The 26239-nt window shown below is 39.1% G+C and overlaps 1 protein-coding gene and 1 long non-coding RNA gene across 7 annotated transcripts in view; one reads left to right on the top strand and one right to left on the bottom strand.

The window, feature by feature from the left end:
- Positions 1 to 6667, bottom strand: part of LOC142603270 (uncharacterized) — a 35756-nt gene extending 29089 nt beyond the window's left edge. The window contains exons 1-2 of one of the 3 annotated variants that reach the window (XR_012837159.1): positions 6641 to 6667; positions 1688 to 1759 (exon numbers count right to left, since the gene is read on the bottom strand). This is a non-coding gene — a long non-coding RNA (uncharacterized LOC142603270). Of the gene's footprint in view, positions 1 to 1687; positions 1760 to 2332; positions 2543 to 6399; positions 6541 to 6640 lie in introns of those variants that run through there. The other 2 variants (XR_012837158.1, XR_012837157.1) reach the window with 2 other exon arrangements.
- A 14983-nt stretch (positions 6668 to 21650) lies between these two features.
- Positions 21651 to 26239, top strand: part of PRKCD (protein kinase C delta) — a 66982-nt gene continuing 62393 nt past the window's right edge. For 2 of the 4 annotated variants that reach the window (XM_075762923.1, XM_075762921.1), the window contains exon 1: positions 25009 to 25121. The gene's annotated coding sequence lies outside the window, so the exon portion shown is untranslated. Of the gene's footprint in view, positions 21786 to 25008; positions 25122 to 26239 lie in introns of those variants that run through there. The other 2 variants (XM_075762922.1, XM_075762920.1) reach the window with 2 other exon arrangements.

The following is a 26239-nucleotide window of genomic DNA, read 5'->3' as shown; positions in this document are numbered from 1 at the left end:
TTCAATGCCAGGTTTATCCAGGACAGTGAAACGCTGGGTTCTTAACCTTCTGAAGCCATTATATATAAAGTCTCCAGCTCTGTTTCCAAGAAAAAAATCAAAGGCAGAGAGCTCCAATATCTCACTTCACAGAAAAGCCAGACATCTTGTAAAATGACCAAGTCAGATTTTGCCTGTGGCAAATTCTACAAAACCTCTTGACACTGCTGAAAAGGCTGGTTTTGTTTTGTTTGCTGTGTTTCTACCTCTTGGCTCTTGCTTGCGAATACTTGGGCAGATCTCAGTTTTAGCATTCAAATTACAAAGTATCCATAGTGAGCTTGACACAGCTCCAGGACAGCAATGTCATGCAGGCTTCCCTGTGCTGCAGAATGGCACAGCCACCAGAATCTGCCAGGACACACAGACTGTGACTTCTCGCCAACAGTGATTCAGAGTAGAAAGAAAAGCGGAAAGATGTAACCTAGACAGGTGAAGCTTTGTCTCTGGTGAACAAGGGAAAATAAACTAACTCATTAAATAAATCAAACTAGATGGAATTAATTTAATGCAGAAATAGGGACTCCCTTTGCTGCCTGCCTCATCAATAATAAAGAAATAGCTGATGAGTTAGAATCAGGTAAGGCCAAAAAGACCCTGACTTGCTTGGATACTTATCAGTGATGTATGTTAACATTTGGCCTACATCAAGCTTAATTTGGAAACCAATTGCTTAAAGGGATCTGCAAGTAATAAAAGAGATTTTTCATCCATGTGAATACAAACCAACCTTGTCCTTCTTTATTTACCTTAAAGACCTTCAGATTGCCCATGAACTAGACTACAGAAATCAACAGAACTGGAGCAAAAAATTCTGCTGCCTTCCACTAAAACAAGTCCAGGACAATTCATGAGTATGCAGTCAGCTTTACAAACTGAGGTTGATGGAAATGACGAGAACATACAGCACAGGAACGTGACTTTATGGTTCTACTCCAGGCTTTTCCTGACATTTCCGTGCAATTTATTTCATATAAGACTGTAAGAAAACCAAGTAGATTTGAAGAGAAAATAAGGTACAGGGCAGAGCTGGTCAGGAATTCCTTGATGAAATAATAAGACTTCTACCTGGTACAGGAAAAACCTCTTCTATCTGGATGACAGCACTGGTGGCACTTTGCTGGCCACTAGCTAGAGTCACTGCAGCACACCTTGAGGTGTCAACACCAGCTTCAATCTGCTGGCAGCAGTGACAGAAAAAGACACATTTTATTGTGTGGTGAAAGGGAAGAAACACAGGCATAAAGGAGAAGACTCACAGAGACCCAAGAAGTTTGGATCATAAAGACATAGGGGCTCCAGCAACTTTTTTCAGGTTCAAAGACATGCCCTCAATCTCCATGGCCAGATCATTCTAGACAAAGCAAGCAGCTGAGGAGGCAGCGGGAAGAGAAATGCTGCGGGTATAAAACTGCTTTCAGGTGCAGCAGCAACTGCTGCCCAGACAGCATGAGCACTAGCTTACACGTTTTGTTCCTCAACCCAGATAAGGTCTCTGAATATTCCTCATTTAAGTACGCACTCTGTTTAATTTAGAGTGACTATTTCTCAGATGAGAGGAAGCTTTAGGACTTGCAAGGCTTAACATTTGGGAAATTATCTGCATTTCTCAGCTGAGGGCATAAACAAAACATAAATACCAACTTACCCAATACTAACAGGTATTTTCCTGTAATTGTCACATTGCTTGTGTTGTGCCTGAGTCACAGTATGGAAATCCCTTACCAGAAGAATCAGTCCGTTCACAGCAGTATCCACATGACACCAGGAACATTTAAAAAAAAAAAAAAAAAAAAAAGAAAAAGAAAACCAAGATTACACCTGAGTCAGCATGATCAACCAGACTGAATCACTGTCAGACAAACACGGAAGTTAGAAAACTCTGTATGACAGGTATTTTGATCAGGAACTTCCTCCTCCATGTAACTTGAGATATTTTAAATCCATTTTTGCTGCAGAAATTTATTAAAGAAACACTGATGAAAAATTAAATATTCTTCAAAGTTAGGTATTATATTAATAGTAGTGTCAATGTCCTCTACATCCAGTCCATTGACTGGTGACATACATAGTCAGAGAAACTCTTTCATACTTGTTTGATACATAACAATGCATTTATGAACACACATGGCTAGGACAGTTTGCCCAGTATGCATGTTATCACATTATTTGCTTGTTCAGATTAAAGCACTCTCAAGCTTTTGCAAAGTGAGAAAAAATTTCTTTCCTTGTAATGAAAAAACTTAAGTGCAAATAATATAAATTTAACTGCTCAAGGTATATTGACTTGCACCTTAAAAGGTGTCCAATGCATATGGAGTAAGATGTTGGTGTCTATTTCACCACTGGCGCGGAGGACAGCACGTGGCCTATTTAGCAGACAAAATTGCACAAGTACTAAAACTGCAGACAGAATGATCCACCCTGTTGAAACCACGAGAAAGGAAAATCAGGACAGTAACACTGCAGTTAGCTGTGATATACTTTGGCCATATAACTCACATTACAGTTCATACTATTCTTTACTATGAAAGCATCAGAGGATTCTAATCCTAATTGACATAATTATGGCTGAATTTATCAGTCTTTGCTTTAGATGATCCTTATACCTACCCTTTACAGGTTAGACCAGCTAAAGCACATGCTAAACGCAGGGATTTTCTTCACTCTTTAGCTCAGCAGGTCATCTGCTTGGCTCAGCACTTCACTCCCCTATATCCATTGTGGTGTTTAAAGGAAGTTACTCGGCATCACTGAAATCAAAGGATGGAACTGTCACCAACAGCACTGAAACTCCCCTATTGCCTTCAGCTCCTTAGATCTGCAGCTTGGTCTCTGGTAACCCACTGCACAGCACGGTACTGGGCTCTAGTTCTACACATAAGAAAACCTCCATTTAGTCATGACATTTTGCTACTAGGTTTTAATGGCAATAGTTAAAAGTAATTTTCAATGCTACTGACTTAGTTTCATTAAGTATTCTTAATCAAATACATTAATCCCTTTTGAAAAAGTGCATCCATGCACAGGAACAGAAGACCATACAAAGCTTTCATGGCAATTTGGACAGGATAAAGAACATATAGTCATTAATTTTAATCTGATTGAAGCTTATAAAGCATTCCTTACCAAACCTAAACATTCAAGGGAAAGAATAACCAACTTCCCTACTGACTTCTGCTTCAGTAGGATATAGAAACCAGATGAAAATGTTGTCTATACTCACTGGCCTAATCAAACATTTCTGGCAGACTCTGTAGCAAATAAAGGACTATAAAAAGAATATTTTAGTATTATTTGAAAAGTATATGAGCAAGAAGAAATGAGATTTTTAGTGACTTGCTCTAGATATTTGTGTAACATTACATAAATTTTGTCTAGGCAATACTTCGGAGAAAGAAAGCTTTTGTTATTCCAAACCTTTGTCCTTTCAATGAAAGTATGAAAAATAAATATCATTCACGTTCAATTTATTCTTGAAGAATCCTAGACCTGACACTTTCAGTACTAAGGAGCCTATAGTAAGAAAATGGACAGATCACAGGTAACAAACAAAAAAGGCAGTGCCTAGTTCCTTTTAGAAGCCTTCCCATGTAAAAGACCCAACAGTCTGTGTCAGTAGTGTCCAGGCCTGTGATGTTACTGCAAGATATTCTGGGGTTTATAATTTTTCCCCTGAAAGAAACTACTTCTTTGCCTGGAGCAAAACATTTCAAATCTCCAGCCAGCAAAATCCATTAACAAAGGGCCATAAAGACAGTCTCAGTTTGTTCTAGCTTCAGCTGGATTTTCTCTGCCCTAGTCTTTAGATTTATCCCAAATCTCTCCCTACGCCCATATCAAGATTTTGATATCAACTTTAATCCTCTCACTTGCTTCCTTCACCCACTATGGTCATTCACCTGTTCCCTTACCAAAGGGCTTCCTTCCCTTTTTATTTATGTGAGCCTCTCCTAAATTAATTTACATCTCAAATTGAAGAAACAACATTCTACTCTTTCCTCCTCCCTTTATAGTTGTCATGTCTTTTCAAATAATGAATTTTCTGAATTTGCACAGGGTGGGGTGAAAAGGACTCCTTCAGGCACAACTACAGTAAACAACATTAAAAACTGAAGATTTTTTCCTACCGAAAACTTAGGTGTCAAATTTAAATGATCACATGAGAATGTCAGTTGGCATTGAAAAGACATTTCTAGCTACCACAGCTGCCAGACAAAAGCATAAAACTGACCTAAACACACTCCAAAGGTTCAGAAACTAAAGAAATCCCTGCTTTTCCTATTTTTTAGATTTTCTTTTTAGTCTTGGTTTCTAATAATTTGAACAGTGAAATTATCAGCTGTGATGTTGTGCCTCTTTCAAGATAAAATTTCATAGTCATTTGGCAATAACTGTGATAGCAAATACTATAAGGAAGAATCATGTAATAAAAATGTGTTCTTCCACAAATCCATAAAGACTCACCAGATTTGCATGTGACATCATATAACAACCCGATTTTTTTTTCCCTTGCTATTTCAAAGTTATTTCTTTTGCTTATAGTAAAGCACAAACGGAAACTAAAAGGGTCCACATGAGTGGTTAGGAAACCCAGTGTACTTTGCAAAGAACATAATAGGATTAGGAAAACAGTAGCATTTCTTGTTAAACAGTCACCTTGCTCCCTATTTATGAGCTTTAGGGTTTAGTGAACTACTCAGGAAAGCGTCTTATGGAACAGGAACTGATCACAAGTGGAAGGTGTGGAACACAAGGACACGTAAAACATGCCCTAACCACAAGAAGGACCAATGAACTCCTTTCATCTCTTCTTTGCACTACTGAAAGAAAAGAGTAATGTTTAAACTATTATTGTGGGCTCACTAAAGGAAAATATTTCATCCAATTCTCCAAAACCTTATTCAACAACTAAGAAAAAACAGAGACAGAATCACAGAAAGCTTGGAAAGAACATAGGACAAGGAAAGGAAGCACAATAATATGGATTTTCATGTTTAAATGAGATTCAACCTCGTGATTCATCAAGATATCATAAGAACAACTTATCTCAAGACGTCTAATTACTTTGATGTCCCTTAAATGGCATATAAATACAATTCCTTCTGTTATATTGCTGCTGTCAAAGACAAACTTGATTTTTTTTTCCCCCTGCAGCTACATTTGCAACAACTATATAAGACAGCTTTACCTTCAGGGAAAATAACAGAATTGTAAGCCTAAGTTATTCTGTGAGACAAAGATAAGCAGCTTCTGCTTCATGATAGAAATCATTCTGATTTTGCAATTGATGATTTGTAAAGAGTTACAAGCTAAGTGATGAAACCTGACACCCTAAACAACCAGATATGACAGACAAAAGCTTCAACAGCTATGGAAGTGCACTCCGCACTGTATTTCCATTTGACTTCAAACTTCCTTGTGGATAAAAGTATTAAATGCATTTTAATATGTGCCTGAGCACCATTGTCTTAGATAATTTTCTACAGAGCACTTCATTTTAGATGTTTCATTTATAATGCAAATAAACAAGAAAAGGTCACTAGCACATGACCTTTTGTCTAAAGATGTTGTTTGCCTTCACCAAGAACTGCATTCCTTCGTATCCCCTGGGGACTACATACATGAATGATTTTGCATCTGAAGTTCCTTACCTGTCCTTCACATATGTCTGAGCTAACAAAACACCATAGCTTAGTAAGCTACTCTGGACTTCAAGACTTTGAAATGAAGTTTTCAGCAGAACTGGACATTGACACAGCTCACTGTTCTCCATTCTAATTGCTCTTTATCATGGTTTTCCCCAGCGAAGAATGTTTTTGTTCCTCACTGAGGAACAGCAACCCCGTAAGGTAAGCCTGATCACATACTTTAAAGGTTTCACTTGAGTGGTCCACAACATTGTCCAAAACTGGACTTAGATACTGACATAATAGTAAGATCCCTTCCCTAAAGGTGTGCTTTTCAGACCCAGATTCAAAGCCTTCCTGGAAACCCTGGTATTTCACGACCCTACTTAACACTAGCTGAATTTCATCACAACTTGTTTTGGGACAGTAAGTGGTCCTGAACAGAGTTTGAAATTACCAAGATTATAACTGACAGATCATATACTAGTAATAAGCAGAAGAAAAAGCCACAAGAAAGTGCAGAGATCTGTGCAGCCACTTCATTCTTGCACTCTATACAACACTTAACAGATTTCACTACTAAAACCAAATTATAATCCTTGTAACTAGATATATATGATCCTTTTAATGAAAATTTAATTGGAAAATGTCAAATTATGCTATATATGCAAAGATCCTCCATCTGTAGTAAGCTATTCTGAAATGCAAGTTTATCAGCAACTAGACATACCGTGTTCAGAAGCACATGCTCTATGGATGAACACATCAGAACAGCAGCAGCTCAAAACTTAAGCAATTTCAGCCATTGCAGACCCAGGCGTGGTTTCTTTATCTTTGCAGTTCATTCTACTTACCCTGCAGCTGAACTTACTCTATTAACATATAACAGTAAGGAAAATTTCCTCTAGAGACAGCAATGCACTTAAACCAATAAGTAACTGGTATTATTACTGGTATTATTTTCATCTTACAGAGAAAGCAAGCGATCACGTAACAGCTCTCCTGGTCTCCAGATACCTTATCCTCTAAAACACACTCCTTTTTATTGGGCTCACAGAAGACAATTTCTCCCAAATCAGGCACAATATTGGTGCAACCAGCATTTCCTCATCTGCAGTGTTAAATAAAACATGAATCAGAACCTCAAAGAACAGCATACTGCCTCTCTTAAATATGTTCTGACATACCAAAAATTTCTACAAAACAAGGTAGAAACATGATACGAAGACATAAGAAACCAGCACAAGAACACCAATTAAACTGCTACTGTGGTCAAGTTAATTACCAGAGTCTTAATAAACCTAACAAAGTCAGTCTTTTCAACTTTTCTAGCCCTTCAAGCCAGAATGGTTAGAAACACACAAATCTAGATCTATCGGTCTTCGACTTAGGAGAAAATAGTCTGTTAAATAATCTGTTAAAAATATTCTTTATATGGAGGTTTGGAGCTTGATGTGGGTATATTAGTCGGCCACAACCAGTCCCAGGGGATAACAGTACAAGCCGTTCCTCTCAACAGTGTAGCTGTGCCATTAGTCTTACGTTGATGTTACACTCTCCTATCAACTCTACAATCCCACCCCCGATATATATATATATGTACACTAATATATGCTTAGATAAAAACACCCACCACCTCCACCAAACTGAACCACTTGTTCATTGCTGTGGTAACAGCTTATTTTGCTGGAGAGTTAAGAACAGACGAACCCAACCTTTTCAATCTATTCCACGTGACAACTAAGAAACTTCTTTCCACCAGTTTATGCTGGAAATATGACAATTAAGTTACCTACTACACCCCTACAACATTAATCAGTATTGTAAAGCAAAACGAAGCAGTGCTCAATTCAGAGCTGCACTGAACCACAGCTAGGTATCTTATGTGCTTCTCTGTGCACATTCAAATGTACCTGGAAGTAAGACAGATTTTCAATTGAAATCGTCATAATAAGATTGGGATGCCTCTGTGCTGTGGTATAAGAAGTTCTTAAAAGTAACAATTTGAAGCCTCTCTATGAAGATTTATCAGTCTACATGAGTTTCTTTTCACAATAATACTATATTACACATGTCAATACAAATCTAATTAGCTGTATTAACATCTACATCACATATTTCAGTATCGCTGATTTATCAAGCTTCTCAGAAAAATGTACCTGCCACTGAAATTTGAGCCAAGACTTGTAGCCCATGCAATATTCCCAGGATCTGAACAAACAGCTTTGTACTCACATCAAAACAAGAAAAGCAAAATGATCTGAAATGACTCTTTGTCAATCACAGCACAATTCAAGATGTAAAATTATAATTGCATGCTGTCAAGTGAAAAAAGTTTTAGCCAAGAGTTTCTTTAGGGGTTTTTGTTGTGGAGTTTTTTTGTTTGTTTTTATGCTTTTATGTTCCTGCAATATCTTCAATAAAGTATTTTTGTAACTTTCTTTTAATGAAGCTGTAAAGAAGAAAGCAGAGTACATTTCCTGGCAACAAATCACCACCTGGCAGGACTCTCTTTACTGAGGTTTGGTTGATTTTTTTTTTTCAATTGCTGTAACTAAAACACACAGGATGTATTTTGCCAAAACTTGAATGTTACCAGTATTAAAAAGGGGATTAAATTAAAATTATATTTTTTCCTAATGCCCAAAGAACTGTCCCTCAATCTGCAGAGGCAGTTAATAGCCAAGACAGCAATCAGACTGTCCTGAATAGGACAACATTGCAGTCGATCTTCTCATAATCATTAGTAGTTCACTTTTTTCAAGAAAAAGAAATCAGAGTCAGATTTTACTAAAAATGCATTTCTGGGCCAGTTTTACGAACTCCCTTAGGAGTCATTAAGCAAGTCTTGCATATAGACAAAATAAAGATTTGTCAAAAGAATTTAAGCTGTGAAAAAAGTTCTCTCTTTATCCACTAATTTAAACAATTTGTGTTTTTTTAATATGTAATGAAGTGAATTAGGTCATCCTGGCAGATACTGTTACCACTTTTCCTTTCAATGTTGTTATTGCTCAGCATAACAAAACAAACAGAATCCTTCTTCTATGCCACTTTCTTATGTCATTGAAGACAATGCATTACTACCTCTGTAAAAAGAAATCCTTTGTATATATTTCAGAAAGATTAATTTCAGAGCACATCAACTTATTTCTATTGACTATGTGCTGAAATACTAAGCTCATTGCTAAGAACTTAGCAAATCAACAAATCGTGTCATGCTGACCAGAAAAATGCTATCATCTAGAACTATTTCACATAGATGTAATATCCGGAAGAGATAAGTAGCAAGTCCCTCAAAACCAACAGACATTATTGCTTTAGAAATTTGTGATCACATTTTACATGTTTTTTTCACTATGTAGTTTGCATCAGGTAAACATAGGTAAAAAGCATACCAAATATTCTCTACAGTATGCATACTGAATACTGTACTAAAATTCCATTAATAACAGGAAGATTGTTCAAAGTGGCCCAAACCAAGCATTACTCTCTCTCCTTGCCCTTCTCACATCCCAATCACTTGGAACATTTCCACAATTTCTGCCTATCCATAATTTTAAAATGGGGGGGGGGGGGAGTAATTTTGCAAATATCAAACATCATCACAGTTATCAGGTACAATAAATGTGACTTCATCTCAAGAAGGGTATGTAGCACTTCCTGTTAAGTGCAGATCTCATGCTTTAATTTAAAATACACAGGCTTGGTATTCCAGACAAATAAAAACATTTAAATGAACAGCTATTAAACAAGAGGTGAACCACAGAAGTTCAACATATATAGACCACAAAGTAACCAGAACTACCAAGAGCTAGTTACAGGCAGTGGCTTAGTCATATACTTAGTCCCACATTTTACAATAACCTGCCAAATTTTTTTTTTTTTGTCTTGGCATTTGCTGCATACTGTTAATCTTTTCAATTACTATACATTCAAGTAGGTGGAATACATAGTTCCAGGGGAATTCCATTGTAACATCATAAATGAATCTTACCACCTACCATACCATGAAGTTCCTGTTGCGCCTACAGATTAGTTCACTTCAAGTATTTAACTCATTTCTTACTAAAGTATTTGAACTCCGAAATTGTACATTTTCTAAAACTTGATAAGCACCTACAAGGAATTCACTTCAGAAGAATCAGTCATATTCTTGCATTTTTAGTTCGTGATGACTGTACTCATGTGCTTCTATTTTTATTAAGATATTTTGTAAGTTACTAATTATTTGTATACCTTCCCTGATTAAATAAAGGATTAAGAATTAAAATCACAACTTTATGAAAAATACTATAATTTAAGCATCTTAGTATTAAAACATTTGAAGAACAACTTGCATAAACAATATATTTACATTCCAATAATATGCCCCAGAGCACACACAATTTCTTCTCTGAATATCTTGACATTTCATCTTCAGTTTTGGTATGGAGGCAAAAAAGGACCAGTGACAATTTGCATTTATTGAATAAAAAGAAATCACCCAGACCCTGCTAGAGAGCACTCAGGATGGATTCCTTCAACTAGTCCAAAACAGCCCTCCTGTTTTGGCACAAGCACAGACCTTTACTAACTGTGGCTTACAGATTAACACAGCAATGAAGCCAATATAAGATATTCTCACCAGATTTCATTCCTCCTGAAAGGTATCAGGTTAAGATTAAAGTAATACAATCTGCAGAGGAGCCACACAAGCTCCCTGCTGCACCATTCTGGCAATATTCATCAGCTCTAGAGGCACTATGCCTAGCAGTAATTCAAGAGTTAAATATGTTGACTCCAACAGGAACATCTGTTTAAGCCTCTGCAAATTTCTGTCTTGCAACCGTTTGTCCACCAGAAGCCGGACTAAAGTTAAAGATATATTGTGTATTAAGAAATACCTGTAAAAGAAGGAGCAAAGAGGAACAGAATAAAAGGAAAAGACAAGGAAGAAAGGGTAGAGGAACACAGAAGCATACAAACAATATCAATATGAGGAATATCCATCAGAAGGATATTCCCAAGAGGACAAAACCAGCAGGGAAAATCTCAGAGAAGAAAAAAAACAAGGTAAAGAATAGATGGATCCAAGCTGAAACATTTGGACCCATGTGCAGACAAAGCTAGTTGAAAGCACACGGCTAAGCCTGGGAGCAGACCTCAGTGCTTGAGTCTCCGTTAGATTATTATTGCCTGGAAACAAAACAGGTTTGAGTTCAGATTAGGATGACACTAAAGCTTTCTGCTATGTTATTATACTTCCATAATTTGCTGCAATATCACAAGCCTATCAAACAAGTCCTCAGTTTCAAGAGGTGAATTCTTGGTACACCTGACAGATGAATGACATCTTTTCAATATGAGATACAAGGTGGCTGTGACCATCTTCAGAATTAGTATTTTTAAATTCAAGATTTAAATGTTTCTGAATGGAAACAGCACTTTGAAATTCTTTCTTCCTCCTACCCCCACATATCTGGAGTCAGAACTCAATTCATGAGAAAAGCAAGCTGGATCCTGAAAATATTTACTATTTAGAATAAGTTTGGTATTTACAGCTGAATCAATGAAACGCAGCAGTCTGATCAGCCTGAAGATCCACAGTAGGGACACACAAACGCATTTAACTTCAAAGAAGCAATTGCAGTGTATGTGACTACGTGCATGGCTCTACTTCAGTAGACACAGACATCATACTTAAAATTCACATTTATTTGCACATGCCCAAAAAGACATGAATCAAATGCAATTTAACCACCTGAACTCCATGTAGGACTGAAAACTAATTCCATAAATTCAAAGGTTAGGCTCTTTGATACATGCTAGAATCACAACAGCTCCAGCAGACAAAAGGGAGAAATTTTGCTGCCTTCCTTCTATTGCGTTTTCCACTTACCCTACATCTCTCTCAAGCACAGAAACCCTTCACTGACCCTGTGTTATTCAATAAAGAGGCAGAAAATTGACCAGGTTTGTTTCAGGTTTTGAGGAGGTTTTTTTGCTGGGACAGTTTGCTGACATATTAATGAGTTAAATCAAAGCATGGAGTATTCCAGCAAGCATCAAAGCTGGCACAAGGTACTTAGAACAAGTAAGCAGGAAGACAGGAACAAGAAGATGAGGGATGATACGACTCCTTGTTTCAGCAGCAGTGAGCTGTTAAGTCTGTTCACCCTGTGTTAAAAACTGCAGAAAGCAGGCAGATATTTAACAGGTTTGGGTTTTTTTTTTTTTTTTTACTTCACAGGAGCATCCAACCAGTTAAGTCACACTCAAGATACTTAAGTACCTACAACAGAAACCAGCACCTACACAAGAATCACCTCACCTTCACCTTTGTAAGTTCTGTGTACAAAGTACGTGTGTACACAGAAATAGGTCTGCTCAGACCTCCTGCCTATTCTCAAATAATTTGAATGAAACTGATTTTACACATATTTGTTATCAAACAATTCAAGTCAATACTGTACTTCGAGAAAGTAGTAGAGATTTCTTTTTTCAGGGGAGACTTAAGGAGGCATTCCGACCATTTGCTTTAAGCAACATACTATCCTTCTAGTTAATGCAAAGAAACAGGGTCCTCCATAGGGCAACTCAGAACAGGAATCTGGGTCAGGTGCTCTCAATTGCTGGTAGAGGAACCTCACTTTCTAAAGAGGCCTAAGAAAGAACTATTTAAAAAAAAAAGAACCTGAAATTGAATATATCCCTACAACTTTCCAACATGAAAGTCCAAGAATTCAATCATTCCTATCCATTCCCAAAATGAAAAAATAGAATACTATATATAATTATCTAAAACCATCACAAATAATTTTAATGATTTTTTTTCCAGAACTCCTAGGGAATTCCAGTGCTGCTATCATCATAATTCCTCAGGGTGCCTAAAAACACATTAACAACTTTGTATTTCTTACAAGCATAAATGCAGTGCAGTCTAGGAGTGCTATTATACCTCTAGTATAAAGCAATCACCTTTTAGCTGTGCACTTGCATGCTTTAAGTCGCATAAACAGATGAAGTTTTTTTAGTCATCATAAAAACCATTCAAAAAAGACAACCATTTCTCTCCTGCTCCTATAAAAAACAAAACCAAAGTCTATAATTTATAACTAAAAAATGCAAGATAAATTTACATCACAAAAGACATTAAAAATATGTGCATGTTTGCTCTCCTACTTCCTAGATAACAGAAGAAATGAAACCTCATAAAGAGAATATAGATTTTATCCAGAAGAATTCAACTGTTAAAATAATAATAAAAAAAATAATAAATTTCCTTTTCTTTCTGTTTACGTTGAGTCTGTAAATTTTTTTCTCAGTAAAAAGGCAAATGAAACAGTTACGAGGGCAGGTCAAGTTCAGGGAAGTACTCCTGAACGTCACATTTACCCAATTATCCTCAGAAGGCCAACTGAAATGGGAACCTCACCACAGCTACCTACAAGCAACTTTTTAGAACTTTTGCTTCTAGTCCTACTATAAACAAGCTATAACCTCGTGAGTGAACAAGACAAGTTTTTAAATAATCCTACTTTATAATCAACTTTAAAAAACCAAAATAAGCTACACAATAAAATTACAGATTGACCATCCAATATCTGCATGTTTAGGAAGTGTGATCCCACAAAATCCAAAAAGGAAATCACTAAATTACATTATCTCTTTGAAATTCAGTGGGACTTTTTCCCCAGATATATATAGACTAAAACAGTATATCTTGATTTTCATCTGCACTTCCCTAAAGGACAGCTGTAAATACATGGATTTGACTCAGGCACACCACTAACTTAATTTGTTCTTTTGCACAAATAGTGACACTTATTGCTGCTTCTGCAGAGTGCGTTTATCTACATTTAAAAAAAGGATATAAATCCTTCAGTCAACCTGAATTCGCCCTAATGCCTTAAGATATCCACCGAGAAGGAAGATATAAAAACATTAACAGAGAATAAACAATGGTTCTGAAATCCTTAAATTGCTCTAGAGTTGTTCTGAACCTATACTTTTTGCTAAAAGTGTGAGCAGGAAGAAAACATATTTAACTAAACCAGGAATGACTTCCTCTCTTCTACTCTGGACCCACCTGAAAATGGAAAGTTTGGATAAATAAGGGAACTATCACCTCTTCTCTCACCTTTCTCCTCCAAATGATTTTATATCACTGGCATCCTCTGTAGAACCAGCTAATAAAAACTTCCCTACCACTCTAAATCTGCATGTAGAATATTTCCTATCCTACAGCAAAAAGTAAAGAAATGTTAAAAAAAAATTGCCTCCAAACACATTCTTGAAACTTTTGCAGAGTAAAAATAGTTGGAAATATGGCAAACCTATCCCTCTAAAAGTTCTTTCTTGTCTTCAAGCAAATCAAAACCATTGGAGGAGTATGACTAATAAAAATAGCACCCATTTGTCCTTAGCAATAAAGTTTACTGTATTGACAGCATGAGAAGGTGGCTAGTTAATATTTGAACATCTGAATTGTTCTTCCTTTTACCTTTCTGTCATGAAAAAACACAGGCACCTTTTTAATCATGAGAATGACAGGTAGTGAATCATATTTAATATCAGACCAGAAAAAAAAGCATCTGTGGCGGTCTAAGACACTAAGCCTACTAAAATATCCTACATATTCAGGTGTGCGTGTGGATCATCCAGGCATGAATTATCATATATATTCAGGTATGCTGTAGAACATATAAATAATAAAATATGTAATTATGCATAAAATAATTAGTTTACAAAAACAAAAGGGATCTCAAATCTGTGAACTGACTTAAATTACATACACTTAAAAATGTTTCCAAGTGGCATTACCTTCAAACACATACAGGGGCAGATCAACACTAACCAGAAATATGGGTGTGACCCCATAAACACTTTCTAAGTGTGGAAGAGCAAGGCCACACATTAGAATTCAGCAGACACAAGACAACATACTTGCATCAAAAAGCAGCAATTCCACAGCCTCTTTCAAATAAAAGAATTTTAATGCCCTTCAAATTAACTTTTTTGGTTTGTTTTTTTTTTTACAAGAAACATAACAGACTGCTGAGTTACACCAACACCCCAGCTGCAGAGAGGTCAGATACACAGCAGAATTTATTCAGGAAATATGTCTGCAATACTGGCTCTATTGCCTCTAACAACATGATCTATCTTCAGACACGTTTGCTGCAGATGAGGTTTTCCTCTTCAATTCTCCTGCTAGCAGCCTCAATTTATTTTTATACAGTTAAGTCCTCAGGGAAAGAATCCATTTTTAGCCTATTACTAAAAACTAGAGTAAATATTCTCAGTGTCATTATTTTACCAGATTTTAAACAGCAACATCAAATCCTGCCCTTCACCCTGCTACCAATAGCAGTAAACAAGCACTAGTACTAGGAATTTGGTTCACTCATTATTTGGCAAGCTCAATGCAGAACTATTATTTCCACCAAACACTATCTCTCTAACCACCATGCAGTGGGGGGAAGAGAGGTGTGTTGACATCTCTCTCTGAAGTTGGGTGACTCAACATCTATGCCATGAACACATACATGAACCACACAGAGAATTTAGTGCAGTTAAAAGAAAACTGTGACAGACCTAGGGCAGGTGACTTTAATCGTCCACTCTCCTCCTGTGCAAACACACATAATCTATAGTTTCATTATTGATGTTTGTTTTCATTTTAAAGGTTTACTAGGGTTTATTTTGCATACTATCTTGTTTCACCGATACTACACTTGGTCCTTGATAGCAGCATTTGCTGTACCAATAAAAATAAATCCTACTGAATTACTATCATAATACAATAACGTTCTAAATAGTATATGCCTGACTACAGGCAAATAGATTAAGATAGACAGCCTGGAAGACATGAAAACAACATTATTAATCATAACTTTAACAAGGAAAAATACCCAAGCCTACAGCCCAAGTAGAAAAGAATTAATATTTGAGAATTATATGTTAGTTGGTAGCACTACCTGCCAAAAGTAAGCTGTTCATTTGCAGTGGTCAAACTATACTTTAAAATTACACACCTGACCAATGAAATGAGGATTCAGGTAGTCCCATATCCTCACACCAAGTCACAATAGGACATATTTTTCTTTCTGCGAACAAAGCCTTGTTCCAGTCATGACGCAGCACTGATCCATGTTATTGTTTGCACAGTGTGATAGTATAGCTAAAGCATTTTAAGTAGACAAAAACCCCCACATGCTAACACCATTGTGGTTTGCATTTTTAGATAAGCATTTACACTAATAAAAATAAAAAAACTTTAGTTAGTAACGTCTGACCATCTGACAGTAATCTGAAAAATAACACTAGCCCTTTGTCCCAGGGGTGGGGTGGTCCAGGTACTACAGCTCTCATCACTGTGCCTTGCATGCCCTGCTCATTCACTGAAGAGGGAGCAGGCCAGAGCAGACCTTCCCCTCCCTGCTGCCCACTGCCAAGAGCAGGGGAGGTGGGGGTAGAGCAGGACAGGAGCAGAGAGCAGCCACACTCGCATACACAGTTCCCCTAACAGCCATCCCTTGCTGCCATTGTGAGTGACCGACCAGCAGCCTGACCAGCAGGCCTTAACCTTCTGTTCTAATCCTTGAAGATTCACAATGAACACAACTGTAACCCCTGGAAATATCCATAAATGACAGAGGTTTTGTTTTGATTTTAACCCTATGTGCATTATCCTAATATCTTACCATTTCATCAGATAATACCATTTGACAGAATGTCTTCAACATTGGAGCTCTTGATACCTGACACCCTTGAAACATCACCTTTAAAGAAAAAGCCATATTCAGCAGATTTATGTGCCTCAGGTGATTGCATGGTAGTTGCCGAGACTCTTCATTCCTCTCAGGTGAGCAGCAACAGCATAAGGTACCACCAGCTGAAGTCACTAGGCCTAAATTCATTGACTTGACGGTCTCCAGCTTATTGTTGTTGATTGATGAGACAGCTTCAGCTGCAAATCAAAAGGAATTTGGGAAAACAACCTAACCATTACTCTCCCTTGCCCAAGCCAGTGCACAGAAGTGAATTGTCTCTCTAGTCCCTCTGTTCTGTACACAAACAGGATCTTAATCTCCTGAAGCTTAAATGAACACCAAAAAAACCAAATGGAAAAATGGAATTGTTTCAAGAGAGCTTAAAAAACAAACCAAGAAATAAAAAAAATAATGCTTGTGTTCTTTCACAGTACAATTCTTTCTTCAATAGTCACAGAAATGTAAAACCAACCATGAATAGGACTGTAGCAAGCGAGAAAATTGCATCAATCCACACTTCCTTATTCTACCATCATATTAACTTAGCAAAGCTATAAGGGGAAGTAGAACACTTAAATTGCTCAAAATCAGCATTGGCAGCTGGCATATAGCTCATGTAAGGGTGTGTGTGCAGTAAATACCATCGAGTATTTTTTTTACTGAAAAACATAGATTAAGTCTACTACTACAGTCTCAAATGTTCAAAATGTGGGAATCAATCTCCTACCCTCAACAAAAAAAGGCAGCAGAGGAGTATTCATAAGACCTTGACAGATTTTGGGGTGCCTTTTGTATGTAGCCCAGATTTTCAATCTTTTAGGAACTCCTAGATGACATTTGCAAATAATCTATACAAACACATAAAGTAGATTTTATTTAAGAGGCAAAAGTGTCCAAGATTTTAATGTAATTAATTTCTCAAGGGAGTAGAGCTTTAAAAACATCAAACATCACAAGAATTGGCAATGGTCTAGGCAGGAGTCTCAGCAAAATTGTCAGGAAACTATTTTCTTGCCTGGTTTACAAGTGAATCATATATAAAAGTTCCTTCAAATGAGTAAAACTGCAGCGTGGTTGGGACATAAGACATTTCTCAGTTTTAATCTCAAATTCTTAAGACTCACATCTGATAACAAATGCACTCTGCAATAAGTTGCATATACAAATATGTAGAAATTCGCATGCTTGCATCTGAATTCAGAATCTTCCCCAGAACTGTTGACTAACTTATACATCTCATCCTTCAGGAAAAACAAACAAAAAAATCCATCATTTTATTTAAACTCTACTAAGCACAGAACATTATGCAACTGCAAGTTCTAAACAATACATTTAAATAGAGAGATGATAGCTCCTCCTAGATGCCTAACCACAGTGTCTCACCTGCTGATAAGTCTTCCTGACCCAATTACAGCTCTACACAGGCACAGCAGCTTGCTCACATGCAACATGCACGGAAGGAAACCCTTAAAAAGCATGAAAGATCGACTCAGCTGCAAGTCACAATAAATGGCATGCTGACTAATACAAAGCATAAACCCTTCCTTAGTTAATAGACAAACTACAAAGATAAGCAGCAGAAATCAATTTATATTATTATCAAAAGAATCTCTAAAGTTGCAAGACCTCAGGAAAGGAAGGCTAATTTCTGTTTCACTTGGACTTCAGTCCAAGTATATGGCAGCCAGACATTCATATGACCAACTTTGGTATCTATGTCATTGCTAATCCATAAAGAGCTCATGTCCTTCACGAGAAAGATTTGAAAAACTGGAGGAAAAGCGTTACAGAGAACACAAGACAGAGAACACAAGACATTGACCTCAACCTTAAGAAGCAGCTGAATAAATGACAATACATAATGTTCAAAACACTTCAAAAAGTAAATCTACACAGTAAACCCATGTAGAAGGTAATGGGTGGAAACTCCCATCACCACCAGACTCTTCTTTTCACACCCCCACTACTATCAGAAAAGAGGAAATGAGAGCAGGCATTTGGTGGTTAGGCTTGGGAAAGAGAGACCAATGAAGTCCTGTTACAAAGCAGGGCTGTGAAAAAGAACTCTGTAATAACTGCCATGATTGTTTTCTGTTCTGAAATGACAGTTCTGCATAAGTAATCATCTTTGCACAAATCAAGTATCTGCCATCAGAATTAAAATCAGGTTTGTTTGCTCAAGGCAACAGGTACTGTAGATACTGTGGTTCAGGTCACAAAATGTGATTACACACTTTTGCAAAATTGTTTTGTACCAGTCTAGCTCTGAAATCTTCAGGGAACAAATTCTTAACTTCCATTACAAATTTTTCACTTTTATTTGCTGCAGAAAGTTCTCTTTTTTTTTAAAAATATATGCATGTGAAAGGGCTCGGAGTCACATCACCCCTTACTGTTGTCTTGTCGTATGGCAAAAATTAAGCGGCCCCAGGCAAAGCAGGTTTTCTGGATGGGAAAATTCAAAAGAAAAAGCCAGCTGCAGGAGGTCCTGGTAGTTTATCTCCTCCCAAAAGTTTTCCTGGACCAAAGCAGTGCCTTACCATGGATTTGGGAGGTATTGGGCTGTCTATCCAGCTACCCAAGAGATGAAATATAACAAGAAAATGGTCTCAAGTTGGTTTAAAACAAAATATCTAAAGGCACTTTTCAGAAGAATGGATGACAGACAGTAATGTCCACATCCCTGTGCCCCGGTCCCTCTCCACATCCCTGGTTTTGTGATTGACCTTTTATTTTCCAATAGTTACCCTGCAATCTCAATGAAATCCAGCCTGCCTTACCATTTACCTAGAAGCTGACACAGAGCACTGCTAAAGGCTGTTCAATAAGAACCGACTGTCATCCCCTTCTCAACTCCACTGCCTGTAAAAGTGTTAGTAAAGCCTTCTGAGCTGCATTAGAATCTATTCTGATGAAAGACAATCTCCAACTGTAAGAGCATTACCATGCATTTTGCACTGCTGAGTTTTAAAAGCAAAATTACAGAAAATAATCAGTCAGCAAGAAAGTCTCAGTACCAGGAAACACCTCAAATTTCTAAAGCCACGTTTCTGTATTAGTTGAGAAGATCCTCCATTTTATTTCCGGTGGATCAAATTTTTACATCTTTACTCAGTCCTCAGGTTCAACTTGAGCCCATTGACTGACTGAACAAAGACACAAGAAGGAAGTCTCTTAAGGTCTTGCAAAATTTTCACAACCCAAATGAGAAAAGAATATTTCTTTCAGAAAGACTTGGTCTAAAGTGATGCTCTAAATAATTGAAATGCAACAGTAGTTAACAAATGGTTTGCTGCAACATTATATGGTAAGTTCAAAAACCAAAATGGACTGTCTCTGACCACTTACACTCCATTAAATACTCAAAGAACATGAAATTAAATGAAATGCATTTTAAAGCACTTTGTTTTGCCAAACTTCACTGAAAGTACCAAAATGAGGAAAACTGCTTGGCCACAGCTAGCTTCTGCTTTTCCCCCTCATTCAAACTAGTTTTAGTTTTGCTTTTATAACACAACAGTCACGAATTGCTCATGCATATAAAGTTCCTCAGATTACAGCATAATAGCAATCTACATAATTTTAAATGAGGGACCTCATGCAATTTACAGTTAATCAGATGATATTCTGTCCCAAAGCAGGAAAATATTGTTTGTATGTTCCAATTAAAAAAAAAAACCCACACTTAAACATGCACAAGAACATGTATCTGTACAAAATGCTACGTCATTTAATTTGCAGCAGAAGTAAAAAAGAAATGACCCAAGACAACTCTGCTCCATTGCCTTCACCCAAACTGTGACTACCATCCTATCCACTAGACCTCTCAGCTGACGGTCATTTTGTTTTAAAATAAGTCACTTCAAATTAAATTCTCCCTACATAAATAAACTATTGACAAGGCTGATTTATAAACACATTATAGCCTTTCAGATTTGATGTCACAACTGAGGAACTTCCTCGTTACCTTATGAATATCAAGTGAAATGCTCTGGAAAGATGCTGGACACCAAACAGGTGGAATTGGGCTTTTTAGAGATGACTCTGCAGCCATTTAACAGCTGGGTCACAGGCCCCAGCAATGTTCTGACACCCTCAGCTGCACACTGTGGCCTGGCACCTGCCTAGAGAAACACCCGCGGTTACCACAGCATCACAGAGGCACGAAAACACACTGGGAGTTTCAGCACTGTTTTCAGCTAGGGCAGAATGAGATCATTTAAGATGAAAACATGACAATAATTACACCTGACCTGCATGAGTTAAAAAAATATGACAAAGGTCTGCCTTAGAGTCCTACAGTAGGAGTATGGTGGTGTTTTCTCTGGTTCTTACATTTCACACATTCCTGTGCTGCAACCCATCCCTAAAACATCTCATTTTAACACTGACGATTGCAGCACCAAAGGTGTCAAGAAAAACCAAGCCTCGTTGCTCAGAGCATAATACAAACTCGGGGAAAGCCCTGACTCGGACCCTGAATGCCCTATGGATGCCTCTAGCTTCAGGCACATCAGCAGAGGCCACCTCCGCGGTAAAGTCGCTGAGGTGACAGCAGTGCTGACAAAGCTACAGCCTACCCAGCTTTAGCCCCGTTACTAAAACAACATTCACAGCTTTTAAGCCACCAAAGAACATTTTAAACAAAAGCCTAGAAGGGACAGCGTGGCAAAAAGGTGAGGAAACCCAAGTGCTGCTCCCCGCCAGGCAGAGGAACCCTCTGAGCGCTCACCAGCTGAGCTCCAGCTCCTCAAACCCAGGTGCTCTTCGGCCTCAGCGACCACTGGACCAAAAAAAAAAAAAAAAAACCCAACCAAAAAAAACCCCAAACCCTAAAAAATAATTTCCTCATCTGAAACGCGGCCCAGCACCCGCAGCACCAACACTGCCCCGGCCACAGCTTTCCCACCTCGGTGCTGGCACCCGGCCACCCCAGGGCTCCCGAGGCTGCCACGGAGGCGAAGGCTGAGCCGTTTCCACACGCGGCAGCCGCTGACGGGAGAGGGGGGCGAAGAGAAGGGGGGGGGGAAGGGGAAAGGGAAGGGGCCGCGCCGGGGAGCTGCGGGACAGGGCGCCGCAACCACCACCTCTCCTCAAGGCGAGCGGGCGGCGCTGCCAACCTCCCTCAGCACCTCCGGGGCGAGGCCCGCGCGGGGGCAGCTGCGGCGGAGGCTGCAGGTGAGCGCGCGGCCCGCAGCTGCACCCTGTGGGCGGAGCGTGGGGCGGGGAGCGCTGGGCCGGGCCGGGCCGGGCCGTGGCGGGGTCCCACTCGCTCTCTCAGTCACTTTCTCGCTCTCTCTCGGGACAGCGACCGAAACTCGGCAGCGGACCGTGGCTCCTGAGGGCTCCCTGGAAGCGGGTGAGTGCTGGTACCTGCCCCCGGCGCGGGGGCTCCCTCCGCCCGGCAGTTCCTGCCCCGCCTGGCGTGGGGTGAATGAGGAAGCGACACGGGCTCCGGCTCCCTCTGGCTCAGCCGGCTTCCGTGGGGCTCCCGACAGGGAGAGGGGCGCTCGGCTCCGGCCGCCGCCGGGCTCAGCTCGCTGCTCCGGCGTGTGCCCCGGCGGATCGGGCGTGAGGGGCGGGCGGACCGGGCAGCGCCTCTTGGCGGGGCTGCGGGGTGAGAGTCGGCGGGGCTGCCTCCGGCACCGGCTGCTGCGGGGCTTCCTCCTCAGGCGCGCCTCCATGTTGGGCTCCGCGCCCCGGGGCGAGGGGCTGCGGCGGGAGCCCCGGGAGTCGGCTGAGCCCTGGGGCCGGCCCCGCCGCGGACTTTCTCCACAGAAACCTCCCTGTCGCCGAGCTCGGTGATGCTCGGGATGGGGCCGGCCCGTTCGGTCCGCGGGGAAGCGCGACCTTGAGTGGGGAAAGTCTGTCAGCCTCTGGCCGGAGGGACGGGCAGCGTTGGCGGGAGGGAGAGGTTTGTGCCCCGTGTGAGGAGGAACGGGATCCCTCTGGTCCTTGACAGAAACCTGGCGTTTCCTCATAGCAGAAATGCCAAGTTTGATAATACCAACTTTTTTGTTCCCCCACCCGGCCGCATTGATACTCTTTCTCTTTCCTGTATGACAGCGAGTTTGAAGCAGATAAAATGCATGGTCTTTTAAATGGTCAGGTTTCCAGCTGAATGGCGACAGACAATGGGAAATGAAGGAGCAGGAATGCCTGTTGCTTTTGTGTACATGCCAGGCGTGCATCTCTTAAAAAACAATTTTCAGTTCATCACTAGAGAATTCCCTGTTTGCATTAGGGTATGAAATATTAAAATAATTGAATTATGGTATTCCGTGGTTACATCTGACATCTGTTTACTTGTGGGCTCTATTGCGCCACTTCACTTCTAGACTATTCAAGTAGCGTGGAGCAGAGCGTTAATCTGGATCTAGGAGCTCTTGCAGGAGATTTATGTGCAAGGATGATATTGCTGTGCATCCCGTCTCTTGACAGTTGGATGCTTCCAAGGACAGAACTGAATCTGCAGAGAAGATAGGCGTGGGATAATCGGTTCTCATGCTAGATCTCTTTTTAGTTTTAGATGCTCGTTTAAAGCCCGAATTACAACATTTAACTTCTCTACAAATAGTCTCTGTCAAAATCCTGGATGCACTTGTGTGTTTAGTTTCTTTTAAACCTTGTTTGGGTCTTGGCCTCTTACAGTCATTAGTCCATTAACAATCTAATAAGCCAGCAAATAACTTCTTCAGCTTTCCATCTATCAAATAATGCCGTGCAGCATTGTACTGCTCAAATAGAAAGCTATAAACAAATATAAGCAATATAGTGTTCTGAACAAGAGACTATGAAGTGCTTCTTAAGTGGTTAAGCAATAATTCATAAATATATTTTTAAAAAAGCATCTATGCAGCATTTCATGTTTATTTTAGTTTCTGAAAATGGCTGTATTAAAAATTAGATATTTGTCTTTGGACTGATAGATTTCAGTCACCCCAAGATACTACTACAGGAACTTGCAAATACTGAGGAAAAAGCAAACCTCAGGCTGCAAAACAGATTTGAGTAGGTTTTGGTTTTCTTTTTTGGTTTGTTTTTTTTTTTTTCAAAACTTGTCTCCCTCACCTTGAGTTTCACGATAAAATGCAGGTCTGTCCTTTAGTTAAAGAAATTATTAAATGCTGGCCTTTCCAATTTCCTTGATCCACATAGTTTTATTCAAAGTTATCTCTTTGTAAAATTGAATATAGCAAACTTCTAAGTACGATTATCAGAATAAAGTACATAATTTTTGAAGCTTTGACAATTTAAAAATTGAAACACATAACAAGGTATTTCACTAGGCATTATTTTATGGTTGTATGTAATGCTAAACATAAAAAAAATGTAGCATGAAAGAATTAAGAGTTAGCAATACTTTGAAATTTTCATCCTACATCTCGTAATTCAAATTTAGATATGAAGGAATTGCTGCCACTCAGTGGCTGATACAAAAGTATAGATAACTATACTCTGTTACGCAGCCATGATGTATGTGTGGTTAATGAGTATGTAAGGTAATTTTTTTGGTGAATGTGTGTGAGATCATTGATCAGGAAGATACTCCTATTGTTCTGACCAGAGAAGAGCTCATTCTCAAACTTTTTTCCATTTTGTAGTTCATTAATTATAACCCATCTCTTCATTAGGTGTAATTATACTATAGGGTCATAATTTTCCTATTGAATGGAATAGTGAAATAGTGTTATATAATAAATTTGGCTTTCTGACTGCACAGCATAGTTGAAAAGGTACTCGGTAAAGAAGGAATTATTTTTAAACTAGAAACTATTTCTAAACTAGACAACTCCTGAAATATTCTTCTAACAGGTACTTCTGTTATAGAGAAATCTTTAGAAAAATCTTTCAAAGAAAACTTGGCTATTTGATGCTATATAGATCAAGGAACTAACAATAAAGCCTAGAAAGAGGACATCTTTTATTAAAATAAGTGATTTCCTGGGAAAAGCATAGAAGCTTTCAGACCTTTGAGTCTATTTTGATGTGGTCTAAAAGCCACAGTCATTACAATTAAAGTTCATGTCAGATTGAGTACTTCAGGGCCTAATAGTTTAAATTAGCCATCCATCCTTGTTTCCGCTTGAAGGACTTTGCTGTCACCCTGCCTCTGTGCAGAGGAGCAAATCCTCTGCCCTGTGGAATTGTTGCCCATCTGTAGCTGGAGCTCAGCTCTGGCTGCTGCTCCCAAAAAGAGGAGCTCCTTCACCACCTCTCGCTCCGCAGCTGCGTTGCAGCTGGGACTGTAGCATGTGTGGATGTATCAAAGTTCACTTCAGTCAAAGTAATTACAGTGAAGCTGCAGTGGCACAAGCTCCAGTGTGGACTGTACAGTGTAAATACTTTACAGGTGTTGGCCAGCACTGAGGTATGTGCCTGTATTGGGTTCATTGACACAGGTATTTAGGTTCCCTAAGCTAACTCAGGTGTGTCTCTTAATGCTGCGGTCCAAATGTGTTATGTGCCTGTAGTCCGCCATCCCTTTCATTACTTTTATGAAGTATATACTTAACCTACTGTAAAAATAATGGGGGGTGGGGGGGGAAGGATTGGGCTAGGGATTGAAATGTTTCTTGCAGATGAGTCAGAGCTGAATGTGAAAGATGACAAGGAGGGATTTACCAGTGGAGTCTGGGGGCTGGCTGACTTAATTAGGAACCGAAATCCTGTTAATCATCCACTGCTGAGAAAGGTAATGTGATTTATTTTTCTTTTACTCTAGAATTATCCTTGCATGAAATGCAGCTTCTCCATCCTGGTTATCAGGTTCTATCCAAAAGTCACCTAAAAACCACCAAAACAGTTTGTGTTCCAGTAGGATTTTTAACTGTTTTCCTTGCTCTGTGACAAAACTTGTCATCTTCCTTTACCTGCATAATCTGAGTGTAGAATTTGGTTCTGTAGAGCTCTATGTGGAGCCAAAGGACAAAAAGCAGGAATAGGGAAAGGGGGAAAATTACCTGTCTCCAGAGCTATTTGGGTAGGACATTAAAAGTAATCCACATCCACTTGACTGTGCTTTGCAAAGATGCAATTAACAGAGATGAGCCTGGGAGAGCTCTTTACAGCCTTGGTAAAATAATGCTGAACTGGCTTGTGTTATGTTCTCATTTAAAAGGCAGTTATTTCTACCTGTAAGATTTTTTTCTTAAAGAGGCTACCCTGTTAGCTTTTTATGACATTTGAGTATTTTTGCAAAGGTGTGCTCTGTAGGAAGTGGCATGCTGCCTCTAGCTTTATAGGGCCACCTAGATTATACATACTGCCTTTATGACTGTAAACTGCACCAGTGTGCTGCTCCTGTTACCAGAGACACCAGGAAAGGTAGAGAAAGAGATCTGGCACAGGAGTACCAGGAACATCACTAATCTGTCCTTGGCAGGAGTCGTGTGAGATTAATTTCTGGTCTGACCTAGACCAGACTCTGTTATTAGAAGTAACACTGATATGGAGAATGGAAATCTGATGTGCATATCTGTGTGTTTCAGATTATTTTCTTTTTTAATGAAAATTTATGCAAGTGGAACATTGTGTCTACCTTTCAGTGACAGGAAGGTGCCCTGACATCCATGAAGTATGCTGTGTCTTGAACCTATTAAATTAGCTGTTGCTGTTTTCTGATTGACGATAGATTTGACAGTTTCTGACTAAAATGTGAAGTGATGCGGTACAGATGTATATCAATAGCTGCAGATCAAAGAGGCAGCCATAAAATCAATTCTTTAAAAATATTTCTCAGGCTAAGAAAGTGCATAAAACTGCAGAATACTTTTTAATGGTATCCTCTTACTGAAATGTGTTTCCTAATAA

The sequence above is a fragment of the Balearica regulorum genome, chromosome 10 (genome assembly GCF_011004875.1).
Source record: "Balearica regulorum gibbericeps isolate bBalReg1 chromosome 10, bBalReg1.pri, whole genome shotgun sequence".
Lineage (NCBI taxonomy): Eukaryota > Metazoa > Chordata > Aves > Gruiformes > Gruidae > Balearica > Balearica regulorum.
This window is presented reverse-complemented; position numbering and strand designations above follow the sequence as displayed.